This window comes from Pinus tabuliformis, chromosome 6, assembly GCF_031772625.1.
Source record: "Pinus tabuliformis cultivar Carrire ecotype Pingquan chromosome 6, CPIR1, whole genome shotgun sequence".
Taxonomy (NCBI): domain Eukaryota; kingdom Viridiplantae; phylum Streptophyta; class Pinopsida; order Pinales; family Pinaceae; genus Pinus; species Pinus tabuliformis.
This window is the reverse complement of record NC_142292.1, coordinates 1,388,032,792-1,388,039,706: the sequence shown is the minus strand read 5'-3', so window position 1 is coordinate 1,388,039,706 and position 6,915 is coordinate 1,388,032,792.

Genomic DNA, 6,915 nt, shown 5'->3' with positions numbered 1-6,915 from the left:
CTAAAGAAACAAACAGATGAATCACACGCCTAAAAAATGTAAGAGTTCAAACCACACACAAACAATAACTTCTCGTACTAAAAACACTAGTTAGTGATGAAATCCAACTTATTATATGTTTAATACAGAAAGGGCAGTTGGAACAGTTACCCCGACAACCTGCTTAATGAAACAGACTAGCATAAGTTTCTTCACAAAACCATCTCGAGTGAAGAGAACCCCCCAGAGAGTCTAGTCAACGTCTACTCCAGGTATAGTGATATCTTTCCTTCACCATCACCATAGGAAATAATCTTAAGTTTATGGACACTAAGGTTACCAACAGAAACAATTACAACTGGGGGAACAATCTATGATCTGATCTACGTGCAAGGGCAGAGTAACAAAGCTCAATCCCCTTGAAGGCTCATCGCCATGGTAAATCCGAGGTTTACCAACAAGTGACTCTAGGCTCCTCTACAATGGTTAATCCAAGGCTTACCATTTATAATACGCGCAAATCTTCTATCTTTCTCAATGAAACATAATTTATTGTCTCAAAGGTTCGGACATGATCTCATGATTGACTCCTTTAAGAGAATCTTCCTAGAATGTATCAATTACAATTGGATTTATTTCCTACTGCAAGATGTATCTACTTGTTTTTTTTAACAATCTTGGAGAGTCAATTACTCCCTACTCCAAGATACTAGCCTAAGCTATATTGGTGATAAGAGCCCTAGAAATAAAAAACATTACTAGATCAATTTTAATTAAGCGTTGCTTTTATGGGTTGTTCTTTAAGTCAATAGGTATGGAAATGAAACTTTGATGGTGTGAAGACTTGACTCCAAACACACTAAAAAAATGCACCTAAAATGATAAGCAATTCGTTTCTCTTTCAATGAAATTCTAGCTAAAAGAAAGAGTTCGAGAATGCAATTCTTTAAGATACAATTCTTTCTTTCAACATGGAAATGGAAAGAAAATCTTTTTGTCTTTTCAATAAGAACTCAAAACGAGACAAATAATTAATGCTCACAATAAATCCCTTTCCCTTTTTCAAAACTAGAAACTACAAAAAGCAATTTGCTTCAAAAGAAATCTACAATTCCTAGAAAAACACTCAAAACTACAAAAACTAATTTTGAGATCTAAAAACCTAAAAAATGTAATTGAATAAAAGATTAAATTATTTCTGAGGAAGTTTTACTTATTTGTTCAATATAACAAATCAATCAAAAAAAATCCAGATATGTTTTCTTTTGTAAAAATGAAATTCAAAACTTATAACAAAGTTTGTTCAAAGATTTGCAACGAGAAAACTAAACCTATTTCTCACAAAGGATAGATTTCACAACAAAATCAGACTTATCAAGAAGATGAAAAGACATCGGGGTGATCTAAGGTTTCTCAAGCTTCTGGTCTTTGAGTCACTACAGAGACCAAGTGAAAACCACTCCAAGCATGCAAAACTTCTAGAAAATCATCTAAAACAAAAATACTATCAGAACTCACTCACAAGAGATTTTTTACAGGAAAAATATAGATCTGGGTAGACACTAAAAATCCTAAATCAAACCTAAACCTAACTAGAAGAAGATATTTTAGGTTTTTAAAAAAAATTTACAGGGTCTACAGGCTCCAGAAGCAACAGGTGTGGTTCCACACTGTTTACTAAAGGAAATGTGCAGAGATTCCCACACTATCTGTAAATAGAAAGTGCGGTCCCCTAATAACTTTGAAAAAAAAGAAAATACTTCCAGATTTAAAAACTACCCAAGCCAGTATCATCAATCAAAAACTAGAAAAGAAATAATTTTCTCAAGTCAAACCAAAGGAAAACCAAAAATCAAATACCAGTCCCCTCCGGAGTCACCAATTTGTTGGCCAAATAAATCGATCTTGCAGACAAGGCTGATCTCCCTAGTATCAGAAGATAGTCTGGCAAGAAACTAATGAACAAACCTATCTTTCTCTAGACATATGCGATTTATAAGTAAATACTACAAAGGTGGTAAGATCCTACCTTAGATCCAATGCTTGTTCGTAGTAGTCAGCCTTCAATCTCGAAAGAGTTACCCTCCAATCATTCGAAAGAGTTACCTTTAAAGACCTACAATCACAAACAAGAAAACATTAAATAGCACCTGCATAGCAAATATTACAAATCATGTCTATGATGGTGATCAAGGAATCCATAAAATAAACCGTAAATTAATAGCTTATTGACAAAAAGGAATTTATTTGTATTAACTTTAAAGTAGAAGAACCTTACAACCTTTTTAGCCTTGATGTTGAACAAGCTCTTCCTGAGGTCTGAAACAAGAATTTCCTTTACTATGAAAAGCCTTGCACTATTCCAAATGAGATCTTAGAGGTATGTAATCTCTCCTCATAAAAAGTCAACTAAAGAAGACTAAGTTCCAGCAGCATTTCACCTCAAAAATATTCAGCTTCTAACCTCTCAAGTAACCAGCCCAATGCTTCTTCTTTTAGTGTAGAGGAGGAGGTTACAGGTCCACCTATGAAGGGTTAGAATGCTCCTTCAAAGGGATAAGCTCCTCACATCAATGGGTTAGCTCGTTAAGGTATGGGATACATGAACCTTAAAAGAGCGAACTTGCCACCTCAAGATTCCTTCCAAAAGCTTCTACAAATGACTGAAAGTGATTTTTTCGGAGTATACTCATGCCTTTTCAACTTTTATAGGGGTCCGCACCTTTAACATAGAGACAGTGCGGTCAGGTGTGGAGGAGACTTGACCATTAGGTGCGGGACCACATATAATACAAAGAGAAAGTGTGAAACCAAAGTTTTAAAGACTTTTGAGGGCTTTCTCTTATTTTCAAGGCTTGATATGAGGAACTAATGCTTTTAGACTTGCAGAGGAGGAAAGTATGAGTGGTAATGGACTCACACAGATTACAGAATGTCAAGGTGATAATTTTTAGTGCAACATTTACCTAGAACTTCATCAGCTGATTGTGAGAGATTCTGTAGACCATTTCTCGAGCCATCCTGACCAGGTAGGAGCTAAACCTCTCTTCTTTCTTTCCAGGTCATTCTTTTTTCATTTCATGCAAGTTTTAGGGTTTTTTGGGGCCCCTACAGTTTCATTTTTTCTCTCTGGGATCAGCGCAGGCTTTCACATCGAAAACTACACTGAAGAGCACCTAGATAGAAGTTTGCATGCTCTACAACACACTGTCTTTGTGCCTGGGCTGCATTGGGCGAGTTTCCCAAGTTTGATTTAGTTGTTTGCTCCAAAATTTGTCTTGTTTTTTGCATGGAAAGGATCCTAACTAAGATTATTATTGTGTTTCGAGATTTCACCACATCAGAATGTCAATTACATGGCGAGAAGGAGAGCATGAAGAACAAGACATGTTTTCCCTAAAAAATCTGGGTACAATTGAGGCCCTCAAAAACTGTGGGTTACTCAAATACTTCAAGTTGTCCGAAATGAGGCAACAAATAGAACTACTGCAGTTCCTTGTTCATGCATGGGATCCAGCAGATTAGACTTTTGACATTAGGGAAAGGATGGTCCCTATTACCATTAATGACATTTACTTTATTACCGGACTATCGAGGTGAGGTGCCCCCATCTCACTTTCTGGATTTTCCCGTGGAGGTGAATCGATGAGAGATTATATTAGACAGTTTTGTCACCCAGGTACACAGCCTAGAGAGGATGGGAAAATAAACATCAAGGATGTAGGTGATTTGCCTTTGAGAATGATCCTCTTCACAATTTCAAAATTGGCTGGCAGTGTGATGCCACATCTAGCGAATTGGTCTTATATGCAGTAAGCACTGGAGTGTCTACAGCCAAAAGTTTTCAACTGGTGCGAGGCTATGCTTTCTTCACTGAAATAACAATTGACCAAGCTAAAAAGTGGTAAGACAAGTAATTTCTACTATGGTTCGATCTTAATCGCTTCTACCTTAGAAATAATCCCATGGATGCAACCACAACATGTATCACTGGGTATAGCTGGTCCTAGAGATCCACGTATGTAGAAGTGGGTTGAATTGATGGCTTGACATGCGGGTCTGGAAACAATCATTTTTTCCACTGCATTCTTCAGTTGGCTCAAGTGACAACATCTTGTCATCGAGGAGCATCCATACTCAGGGATGGATTTCTTTGGAGATCCAGATTTGATTCTACCAGTTGGAGCACAATGGGGTGCTATGGGTAAATTGTTCGACCAAAAGTGTTCTTTTTTTTTTCAAGTTTGTACATATTTTTTTTGTGTTTTTAATGTTTCCAAGACTAAACTAAATTCATTCTTATGCATATAGATGTGGGTACTGTTCGACCTGTGGGGCACCAACAAGTTGCAGGTGGGCCAGCATAGAGAAACATTGGGAGAGCAGTTCTCGAAGACTTAGATTTGGCCGAGACCTTAGTAGAGCTACAGGATAACATAGAGGGATTAACCCTTGGTATTCTAGATGTCTGGATTGAGGAGTTACCTATGAGGTTGCAATGCCACACTATTTGTGTTCCTAGCCGTTGGGCGAGGCTTTTGCATATGATAACATAGGTTGTGACCTGTTACCATGAGCACCACTAGATCTACTTAGGATGTTTTGCATTCATTTTGAGTTTTTTGGGTTAGATGACTGAATGTATCTTGGACACAAATTTTGTAAAAACTTTTAAAACACCTATCTATTTTACTTTCAGAGTTTTCTATGGTTATATGCAATCCTATTCAACTTATGATGTGAATTGAAAATATACTTTTACATGTGTCGCAAATGTCTATTTAACACATAATTTGCTAGAGAATCAATTAATGTGTTAAGATTTCTAGAAATATGTTGATATTGAATGTGTTCAAAATGTCTTTCCAAAATATGAACTCTAAGGAACATATGAAAAATTGTTGGATTTCAGACAGTATAAATGTTTGTTAGTTGTAGTACAATGAGTTGCGAGTCTAGCCTAACGATGACTCAACTAATGCCAAGTGAAATGGCATCAAAGAGTAGTTCAATCAACACGCTATACTCAGCGATGTTTTTCGTCGATCAACCAATACAAATCCCTTGAAAACTCACTAAATCTCCATTTGGAGCGAAAATACCCCATGCTGGAGAAGACAAGTTCTGCGTATTACGACTAGCACCATTGGCGTAAGCAACAAAAAGGTTTCGAAGACTCCGACATTTGAAAAAGCTCCAAAGAGAATTACTAACCAAATAAAAACTCTAAAAGATACACACACACACATGTAATGAAAGCATATATACAGTGAGTTTTACTACACTCAATGAAGCATAGCAACGTTTGAGGTACAACCCATTTCGGGGCTGCGAGAATGGAATCCCATCATAATCTACTAACTCGTAGGCACCTTTTGCCAGAACACACTTGAAAATATAAGGACCCATCCACATTGGTTCGAATTTCCCTGCTCCAAGTTTATCAACTTCCTGATCATAAAGCAAGACCAGGTATCCTTCTAAGAAGATGTGAGGCTTGACATTTCTATCATATTGCGCCTGGATTCATTTCTTATGCACTTCGTTAGCCAATGCAGCATCACGATGGGTTTCATCCAGATGGATTAATTCCAAGAAACACGCTTCTTCTTTAGAAGTGTCAGGTAATAGGTCAATCGCGAGTTTGAGAGATGAAATTTTGCACTGTATCGGTAAGATTTCTTCCAAACCACACACCAACTGAAATGGTGTGAATCTAGTTGCATTTCTCACCAAGGTTCGATATGCCCACAAGTAAGAGTATAGGATTAAGTGCCAGTTTCGCTTATGAACCCCTATCATTTTCTACAACATCCACTTCAGGACTTTGTTGATGGCCTCAACTTGTCCATTCTCTTATGGGTAATAAGGGGTAGAACTATCATGTGACAGTCCTAACTTAGTAGTTAACTCAGCCATCATGTTATTGTGAAAATGCAACCCATGATCTGTAACTATGGCTTGTGGTACACCAAACCGAGCAACCACGTGGTTAAAAAAAAAAGAGAAGTCGTTTCGCCACTATTGTTCAATGTTGGCATCGCCTCAGCCCATTTGGTAAAATAGTCAACGACGACTATAATGTACCCATGCCCCCCAGCCAAGGTGGGGTTACATGTCATAAAGTCAATGCCCCATTTGGCGAATGGGCCAACAGCAACAACTAGATGCAATGGCAGAGGTGGTAATCTAGTTTTTCGGTCATATATCTGGCATGTGTGGCAGCTCCTGAAAGCAATAATATAATCTTTAAATATAGTTGGCCAGAAGTAACCGACATGGAGAATTCTCTGTTTGGTTGCATACCTAGATAAGTGTCCACCACAGGCACCTAAATGGCAATCATTCAATGCTTTCTCGACTTCCTCATGTGTGAGGCACCTTTGTAAAATTGTATCGATACCACGACGGTAAAGAGTGTCGCGAATGATCAAATAATCTTTGGCTTGGTATCGAATACTTCACTATTGCGAGCGAGAGGTATCAGGCCAGAAATTTTGGGTCTGGAGATAGATTAGTATATCTCCATACCACATGTCAGATGACGATATCAGAAATAGAGACTCATCCAAAATCGATGGTTCAGATGTTGAATCAATGGAGGTTGAGGGAAGGTCGCAAAGTAACTCTATGAAAACTAGAGATTTCTTTGATTTGGACTTGATGAATTCCATATCAAACTCCTACAAAATGACTATCCATTTTGAGTATTCCCCCCCAGAAATTGACGTGACAAAATGTATGTCATAGGGTTGTAATTCGAAATGACAGTTTTTTTTTAGAGCAAGATGTAATGATGAAATCTTTGAACAGCTTACACAGCTGCCAAAGCTAGTTTCTCGATGTAAGAGTACTTACTTTCTGTATCATTTAGATTATGGCTCAATTAATAAATCAAATGTTCAATCCCATTTTCTTCCTAGACTAAAACCATGC